Consider the following 9,593-nt stretch of genomic DNA (forward strand, 5'->3'; position numbering starts at 1 on the left):
CCCCACTTCTTCTAACACCACTTCTTCAAAATAGACTCGCCCAGGCCGAAAATCAACTTCTGCGCATGGGCCACGGAGTTTCAATCGCACTGTACGTGCGAGCCCACATGTGATATTTTGTGGAAGAGCCACACTCAAGGGGCCAAAGAGCCGCATGGGGCTCGCAAGCCGCGGTTTGCCGACCACTGGACTAGGGCAATTAGCTTTAATCATATGTCAAAAAACATGGGGGGGAAGTAAAATTTAGCTAGACCCTCACCAGCAAGAGATAGCTATTGTCTTTTTTATAAGTGACTGTGTTTGTGTATGTGTTTTATGTGTATGTGTGTGTATATTTGTTAAACAAAAGTAGAATCCAAATGTATCGCATATTTTATGCAGCAGCATCTCAAGTCTTCTCGGCTTTGCGTGACTGGGGTCCCCGATTACTTTTTTTCATCCCAGCTAATTAGGCAAACCATGTATGTGTGGATTCAAACCAACTGCACACAGGGATAACCAATGGTCCCTTACTTCTTGCTCATGCTGGATGCTTCTCACCTACCACCCTTGGTTTCCCTCTTGACTTTGAGGTGTGAGAACTGTGGGACCCTCTTGAGGCCCACACATGCACAATCTGAAAACCTGGGGAAGTAAATGTACCATGAGGCAAAGCTTTTACCAGTGAGATACAGAAGCGGAGAGGCACACCTTCTCCTTCCTTCGAGTGGATTGTCCTGGGATGGAGTATTAGCCATCCTCCTGGGAGATAGCTTTAGGAAATCAAGCAACCAGTTTCACTGACTACAAAGGGGTGGCCAGCTTGGAGATGTACCCTTGAACTAATTTAATCTTTCATCTCTCCTCAATCCCTCTTTCCCTCACTTCTGCTTTCTGAAATTGCACTTCCTGAAGACATAATGGCATATGAGCTTTTGCCTCAAGCTCCAGGTTCTGGAGTACATAGGTATAGCAGACACTATGAACGCTCTGCCAATTATCCCTTCAGCTCCTACCACAGTAGTGCACCCTCATCTAACTTCCAAATGCCAACATGTGCATCTCTTTACCTGAAGGCTTCCTTTGGCATCCAGGGCCCATTTTGCATCTCTTAATGGTAAGCTGGAAGCACCAGAGAATTGATGCCCCAGGGAGCAACTTCAAATAATGACTCACAGGAGTTAGTGTGTAAAGACCCTGGATTTCTCACCCATTCCATGAAATGACACTGAGCATAGTTCCGTGCTGGCTCCAGAGGTCCCCAGTGAAATCAGGTTTGGTTGCCACCAGTGGTAACTGGCTTGACAAGTACTTTTGTTTAATGACTTTTCTTTCCCACCTCATGTCTCCTCTCCTCTACCAGTATGCCCGGGGGTCATCTCCCAAATAAACTATTTGCACTTGAAGGGAAAATGTGGGGACTGGGGAGGTGGGTGGGAAAAGATAGATTAACAATGAAGAAATCTGGCAAATAACCACCTGAATCAAGTAATTAAACATAATGTCACCAATAATAGCACCATGTGCTTTCTGAAGGATGCACGAAAAAGTCACAACATCATTTTGGTAGTAGTCTACCAATCTACTCATGACTTGATCATAATAATCAGACAAATTCAAATCTACAAGGCCTGGACTCTTCAAAAATGTCAAAAAGACAAAACAAAGTAAAACAAAAAGTCTACTAAAGTCTTCTAGAGTAAAGAAAACTAAAGAGACATGACAACTAAAATGCACTGTGTGATCCTTGATAGGATTTTAGATCAGGGGAAAAAAACAATAAAGGACAATACTGAAACAATGGGAAAGTCTGATGATGGATTGCATATTAGATGCTGGCCTTTTATCACTGTTAAACCTAGTGAATGTGATAACTGTATCATGGTTATGTAGGAGATACGTGATAAAGTATTAGAGTAAACTGGCATGTTTTCTGCAACTTTCCAATCATTCAACTAATAAATGTGACTATGTGTGTGCAAAAGAGGGAAGAGAAGGAGAAAGGTTAAAGTAAAGTAATAAACTTATGAATCTAGTGTATGCAGGTATTCATAGTGTAATTTTCTTGAAGGCTTCAAATTTTTAAAAATAGAATGTTAGGAAAGACTTCCTAATAGTCAAGGTTATTACAGCTACATAAATTCAAATATCCCAATACATCCTCCAAAACTACACAGACTTACAATAAGAACAAATAAAACCACAAGTAGTCCAGCTGGTGTGGCTCTGTGGTTGAGCATCAACCCATGAAACAGGAGATCACGGTTGGATTCCCAGTCAGAGCACATGCCCGGGTTACAAGCTCCATCCCCAATAGAGGGTGTGCAGGAGGCAGCCGATCAATGATTCTCTCTCATCACTGTTTCTATATCTCTCTCCCTTCTTCTCTCTGAAATCAATAAAAATATATTTAAAAAAAAAAAAAAAAAGAGTCCTGATCGGCATGGCTCAGTTGGTTGGGCACTGCCCCATGCACCAAGAGATGCTGGTTCAATTCCTGGTCAGGGCACATGCTTGATCCCTGGTAGGGGACCTGGTAGGCAGCCAATCACATTGATGTTTCTCTTTCTCTCTCCCTAAACAAAAATCAATAAAAATGTATACTCTTAAAGAAAAGAAAAAAGAATCTCCTGATTAAAAATCAAACAAAAAACCCACAAATATCCCGTATCTTCCAACATAATTAGAAGACTGAAAATACTATAAGCTCACCTAGCCTGGAAGTAGAAAAAGTAAACATTAATTTCTGGTGGAGATATTTCTCAAAGTCTCATCCAAAGTCTTTAGGGAGAGCAGGGTGGGCTCCAGATGGGAAAGGAAATGCATAGAAGAGAGAAGAGGATGATGAAGAGCCCAAGTGGAACTAAAATCATTCCTGGAGAAAGAAAACCCACACTTAAGTGTAAAGATACTAAGTGTTCTGGTAGACCAGTGTAGTCTAGAATTCAATGAGGCAGTCTTGGAAAGTCAATGTTTCTGGGGAGAAGAGGTTGAAAGGAAAGCGAGATGCCCTTTGAAACTTCTGTGAAGGGAGAAAGAGGGGAAATATAGGATCCTGTAATTCAAGAGAAAAATTTAAAGTCAAAGGACCTCTCCCCCACAAAAGCCTTCTAATAAAAAGGCCAAGATTACTTACAAACCAATAGCAACTACCTTTGAACCAGGAATCTCATAAACCATCCCAGCTGTCAATCCTGTTCACAAAATGCAAAATTAGAGATAAAAAAGAGTCAGTAAACTTGAAGACTGAAAATAATGAAAGAGCTTCAGGGTTCTATGGGATAATACCAAAATGGCTAGCATGCATACAACTGAGGTCCCAAAAGAGTTTAAGAAAAATGGGGGAAATATTTTAGAAAATAATGGCCTGAAATTTCCCAAGTTGGGTGAGAGGCATAAATGTATGCATTTATGAAGCTCAGCAAACCTCAAAGCAGGATAAATACAAAGAAAACCACACCTAAATACATCATAGGCAAACTGCTAAAAACCAAAAATAAAGAGAAAATCTTGAAAGCAGTCAGAGAAAAATGGCACGTTGTGTACAGAGTAATAATACAAATGATAGCTCCATTTACAGGTTTTTTAAAAAAAACACTTTTGAGTAATTTTAACTAAAGATGTGTAAGACTGCTACAATGAAAACAAACATTTCAATATATTTTTGAAATATATTGAAAAAATTTCAATATATTTTTATTGATTTCAGAGAGGAAGGGAGAGGGAGAGAGAGAGATAGAAACATCAGAGAGAATCATTGATCAACTGCCTCCAACACACCCCCTACTGGGGATGAAGCCTGCAACCCAGGTATGTGCCCTGACCGGGAATCGAACCATGACCTCTTGGTTCATAGGTTGACGCTCAACCACTGAGCCAACCATGCCAGCCATGTCTAAAAGAAACTTTAAAAGACTTAAATAGAAAGGGAGATGTACCATCCTATATAATAAAACCCTAATAGGCAAATCGACTGAACAGCGGAACGACAGGTCACTGTGATGCTCACTGACCACCTGGGGGCAGACACTCAATACAGGAGCTGCCCTCTGGTTGTCAGTTCGCTCCTACAGAGGGAGCACCACTCAGCGAGAAGCCAGGCTCACGGCTGGCAAGCGCAGCAGAGGTGGTAGTGGAAGTGGTAAGGAGCAGGGAGCGGGCGGTAAGGAGCGAGGAGTCCCAGACTGCGGAGAGGGTGCAGGCTGGGCTGAGATGACACCCCCCCACACATGAATTTCGTGCACCGGGACTCTAGTGTTCATATGTTTGAAGACTCAATACTGTTTAGATGTTAATTCTATTCAGATTGACCTAAAGATTCAATGCCATCCCAATCATAAGCCTACCAGTCTTTTTTGGAGAAACTGATGACTTTAATATTTATATGGAAAATGCAAAGGATCTAAATTATCCAAATCAAGCTTGAAAAACAACAACGAAGTTGCTGACCTGCACTACATGACTTCAAGATTTATGATAACTCTACATTAATTATAACAGTGTGGTACCAATAAGGATTGATCAATGGAACAGAAGAATCCAAAAATCAACTACCATTTATAGTCATCTGAATTTCAATAAAGGTACCAATACATATAATGACATAACTCATTATACCCAACAGAATGGTTAAAAATAAAGACTGACAACACCCAAAGTTGGCAAGGATGTAAAACAATTAGAATTCTCATATACTTTGGCAGGAAATACAATGACAAAAATTACTGAGCTGTAAACACATGCTACCGTTCATAGAAAAAGGGAGAATAACTTGAAGATGGAGCCACAGATCCAGAGAGTAAAGCAGCAGGCCACAGACCATTAGTCTCAGGCCTTGAACCTAATGGTTCTTTATGTACCTTAGATATCAGCCCTTTGTCAGAAAGGTGCCAGTGCTTGCCTATTCATTTTCTTAGAGTTGTCTTTGATGAGACCTTTTCAATTTTATTGTATTTATTTATTTTGTAAATATATGTTATTGATTTTTTTTACAGAGAGGAAGGGAGAGGGATAGAGAGTTAGAAACATCAATGAGAGAGAAACATCAATCAGCTGCCTCCTGCATGCCCCCTACTGGGGATGTGCCCGCAACCAAGGTACATGCCCTTGACCAGAATCGAACCTGGGACCCTTCAGTCCACAGGCGGATGCTCTATCCACTGAGCCAAACCGGTCAGGGCCCTTTTCAATTTTAATGTAATACCATTTATCTTTTTAAAAGTAGTTTTTGCTGTCCTAGTCTTGTCTAAGAAAACCTTTTGCACACCCCCATCATGAAAGTAGTCTTTAATATTTTCTAGAAGACTTATAGTTTTATGATAATTTCTAAAATAAACCTGATTTCTTTAGAAATTAAATATGCATCTGCCACATAACCCAAGAATTCTTCTGATAGGTATTTTCCCAAATAAAAACATATGACCAAAAAAAAAAAAAAAAAAAAGGCTTGTGGTGGTAAGGAGAAAGAACTTGAAGTAGGGTAGTGATTGTGAATATAAAATAGATTAATTTAAGAGATATTAAGAAGGTAAACAAGATTGGGAAAAATTTTTATTCTTATCCATTTCCTTATTATCTAAAAGCATTTCTAATTACATGTGGAGGGAGGCACAAAATAATGAGGGAATAAAGCATATTATATAAGGAAATTTTCCTCTTTTGTCTGACCTCTTTTTATTTTTTAAAAATTTGATTTCAGAGAAGAAGGGAGAGAGAGAGATAGACAGAACATCAATGATTTGAGAGAATCATTGATCAGCTGCTTCCTGCACACCCCCTACTGGGGATCGAGCCCACAACTTGGGCATGTGCCCTTGACTGGAATCCAACCTGAGCCCCTTCAGTCCGCAGGCTGACACTCTAGCCACTGAACCAAACCAGCTAAGGCTCGTTTCATCTTTATTAAAGACAGGAGAGGACATAATCATGAAGGGTAATAGAAGCCATCTTTAAAAGTTTAAAACTTTAGTTTGTAAACCATGAGGAAGCAATGGAAATTTTAAGCTGAAAACAGTAAGATGACATTTATGTCTCCGAAAGCTCTTTGCCAACAGTGAATAATTGAGGGAGAGTTCAGTTAGCAGTCTATGTTACAACAGTCCAGAAAGGAAATTATAAAGATTCAAGGATAACAGGTATGTAGTAGAAAAAGGATAGACTCTGGATATGTTATTACAGGAAGCAGAATTGACAGGACTCAATGATGGGTGAGGACCAAGAACAGCAGGAGTGGCTATCAAGGGGTTTTTTTTTCCCTTTTATTTTTACTTACATATATGCTGCTATAATTTTTGTGACACACAAAAAAAATTAAGAGTAGAAAAAAACTTTTTTAAAGAAGGAACTAGATCTCAAAATGTCACCTCCCCACTACACTCTAAATAAAATGTATTTCTGTTTAACACTAGATTGCCCAAGGAAGTCATTTTGACTGCTTTTTAATTTCAATTAGAAAAACAATTATGTATATAAGGACACAATGTCTTAGAATTTTGTGACTTTTTGTACAACATATAAATGCGTTTATTAATAATTGTAGTTACCTCCCCCTCCTTCATTTCTGGTATATATATATATGTGTTATACCTATATTGTCCAAAAGCAGTCATTTTGACTGCTTGGGGGGGAAATTTTAAATAATCAAATGACTCTTATTATTGAATTGAGTAATAACAGTTCGGCTCTGTATTGAAATAACAGTTTTCATTTTTTTTCGATTACCGTCACATGATAACATACAAGTACATGATAAATTGTCGATACTTGATAAGTTGCAGTTGCTCAATAAGCTAAACTAGTACTTGTTATTCGAATCTTTATGCAGTGATACTTGTTCTAATAAGTTGTTTATTTTATTTCTTTTGCGCCCTAAATTCATGAAAGAAATCTCGAATAGAAGTGAGTTATTGGAAAAGCTAAGGAACATAAGTGAAGAGTGCTCCGATATTATTCTTTCACAATGCAGTCATTTTGACTGCTTTTGGGCAATATAGGTATATACTAAATTTCAGTCTTTCTAGTGTTAAAAACAGCTTATCTAATATATATTATTGATTTGTTAACACTGAATTCACTGCTGAACAGTTTATCTAAAAGAAACTTTGTAAGGCCCATCACAGCCTTCCTTCACTTAAACAACAGACAGCACATTTCAACAATATGCCTGGAGGCCTTTACATTGGGGGGGAGGGGGAGGGAGGGGAGATACCCAAAAACCTGGCACTAAGTATACAAGGACTCTCATTTCCAGTATGAGAACTGAAAGAGCATCGTCTGGTTTAACCTCAGCTGGGGAACATGCGCATTGGGCAACTCAAATTTTTCAGAATTCTGCACATCTGCAAAAGTGCCATGCGTATCGATTTGGGATTTCAAAGATTAGCGAGTAAATAAATTCGTAAATACAGACTTGACATATAAAAGATAGACTGTGGGTTTGCTTACTAATTGGTTCTCAACCTGTGGGTCCCGACCCCTTTGGGGGCCCAACGAGCCTTTCACAGGGGTTGCCTAAATACATCCTGCATATCAGATATTTACATTACAATTCATAACAGTAGAAACATTACAGTTATTAAGTAGCAACGGAAATAATTTTATGGTTGGGTCACAACATGAGGAACTGTATTAAAGGGTTGTGGCATTAGGAAGGTTGAGAACCACTTAAGGTAAAACCGCTCTCCCACAGCTATCTCAGTTACTTTCTCATACACTCCTCTCCACTACACCCAGTTCGTTCATACACAAGACCAGTCATGGCATACATTACACACAGCATCTCCGATGAGAACTGCCCACAAACATTTCTCTGCCAGTTACCACTACAATTAATGGTCTAATCAGTGCTGAACCTGGAAGACTTTTTAATTATCATTGTTTAAAGTATTACATTATCTCCTTTTCCCCCCGACTTACCGCCCCCTCCGCCATCCCCGCCCCCAGGACAAGCCCCCCCGCCCCAAGTCCGTGCCCATTGGTTATGCTAACATGCATGCACACAAGTCCTTCGCTTGTCTTCTAACCCTCCTCCCCCGTCTTCTGAGGCTGGACAGTCTGATCAGTGTTTCTTAGTCTCTGGATCTATTTTTGTTCATCAGTTTATGTTGCTCACCGAGAAGACTTTAAAAAGACAAATTTCCCTAAACTGAGATCCCTGAAATACTTGACCCATCCCAGAATTGAATTTGGTTTTAAAATGTGTGCACCTCAGACTGCGAGTTCTGCGGGGGAACAGACCTTAGAGGTCTAGGTCTCTAGGAAGCCTACAAGTGGGGAGGAGTGGGGACCCAAATGTCCCAAAACTAATGGAGAAACAAAATGTGGTATATCCCTACACCTGAGTATTATTATTCATGTTATCCAGCCATGAAAAGGCGTGACGTACTGACACATGCTACAATATGGATGGCCCTTGAAAACATTATGCCGAGATAAACTCGACACAAAGAACAAATATTGTATGATTCCACTTTTGTGAAATATCTAGAACTGGCAAATTCACTGAGACAACAGGATTAGTGAGGCTGGGGTAGGGGTAATGAGCAGTGCCTACTAATGAGTTCCAGGTTTCTTTTTAGGGTGATTGAGTGTTCTGGAATTTGACAATGCTGGTTTTACAACCTTGTGAATATACTAAAAACCACTGAATTGTTCTCTTTAAAAGGATAAATGTAATCATAAATGGATTGTATCTCAATTGTTTAAGAATAGGTCTAAAAGGCTGAATACGCGGCTACACCGAGTGTCATTCCTTCCAAACTGCAGCCACTCCTTTCCGCTCCGCCCGGCATGACACACGCTTCCGCAGCCTCCCCGGGCCCACAAGCCGCCGTCCGCCGTCCGCGGCTCGGCTCGGCTCGGCTCGGCCGCACCGGGAGGCCCGCGGCGAGCACCAGCCTGCCACCTTCCCGGGGCGGGGTCCTGGGCTGCGCCACGTGAGCTGGTGCACGTTCCCGGTACCCCTGTCCCTCCTAACCAAACTCTCAGAAACCGTGATCCTGAGCCCCCACAGCACGTTACTGCAGGCCTCGGACTCAGGGTGACGATGCCTGGGACCCGCAGTTCGCGCTCCAGCCCGATCCCTGCGCTCTACTCAGACTCGAGCCGCCCCAACGCCACAGCCCTAGCCGGAGCCACCCCCTGGGCGTCCTCCTCCCCACTTACGCGCCTCAGCAGCGCGCGGTGCACGCAGGGAGCTCGGTCTAGGCTAAATGAAGGGGGAAGGGAGTTTAGATAGAGCCGCGCAGAGGGGTCTGGGAAGAATGTGCAAGGGAACTCTGGGAAGAAGGTCCTAAACGAGAGCAAGGCCAGGGCGGAGCCAGGAAGAACAGGAGGAGAAGCCGTAAATCAAATAGGAAGGGGAGAAGAGCCGCAAAGCAATCTGCCGAAAGCCGTAAAGCAAGCTGGAAGAGCGACGCCGATCTCTACATTCTTAGTCTCTTATTGCTTCATCCAGTCCCTCCACCGCCCCCTCAGGTTGTGCGGCGTCCGGATCTCTGCTGCCCCCTGGCGGGCCGATGAGCTCGCCCGGGACATGCACTTAGAGCCTCTTAAGGCCCACTCTTTCCGTGCCTTCCTGCAACACTGCACAAACCCATTCCCGGATTGGAATGCAG

The 9,593-nt window shown here is 41.7% G+C and overlaps 1 protein-coding gene across 6 annotated transcripts in view; it reads right to left on the reverse strand.

Annotated features, from left to right (window-relative positions):
* Positions 1–9,230, reverse strand: part of RAD52 (RAD52 homolog, DNA repair protein) — a 47,709-nt gene extending 38,479 nt beyond the window's left edge. For 5 of the 6 annotated variants that reach the window (XM_059683936.1, XM_059683937.1, XM_059683935.1 and 2 more), the window contains exon 1: positions 9,142–9,230. The gene's annotated coding sequence lies outside the window, so the exon portion shown is untranslated. Of the gene's footprint in view, positions 1–9,137 lie in introns of all 6 variants that reach the window. The other variant, XM_059683933.1, reaches the window with a different exon arrangement.
* Between the last annotated feature and the right edge of the window lie 363 nt (positions 9,231–9,593).

The sequence above is a fragment of the Myotis daubentonii genome, chromosome 2 (assembly GCF_963259705.1).
Source record: "Myotis daubentonii chromosome 2, mMyoDau2.1, whole genome shotgun sequence".
Taxonomy (NCBI): domain Eukaryota; kingdom Metazoa; phylum Chordata; class Mammalia; order Chiroptera; family Vespertilionidae; genus Myotis; species Myotis daubentonii.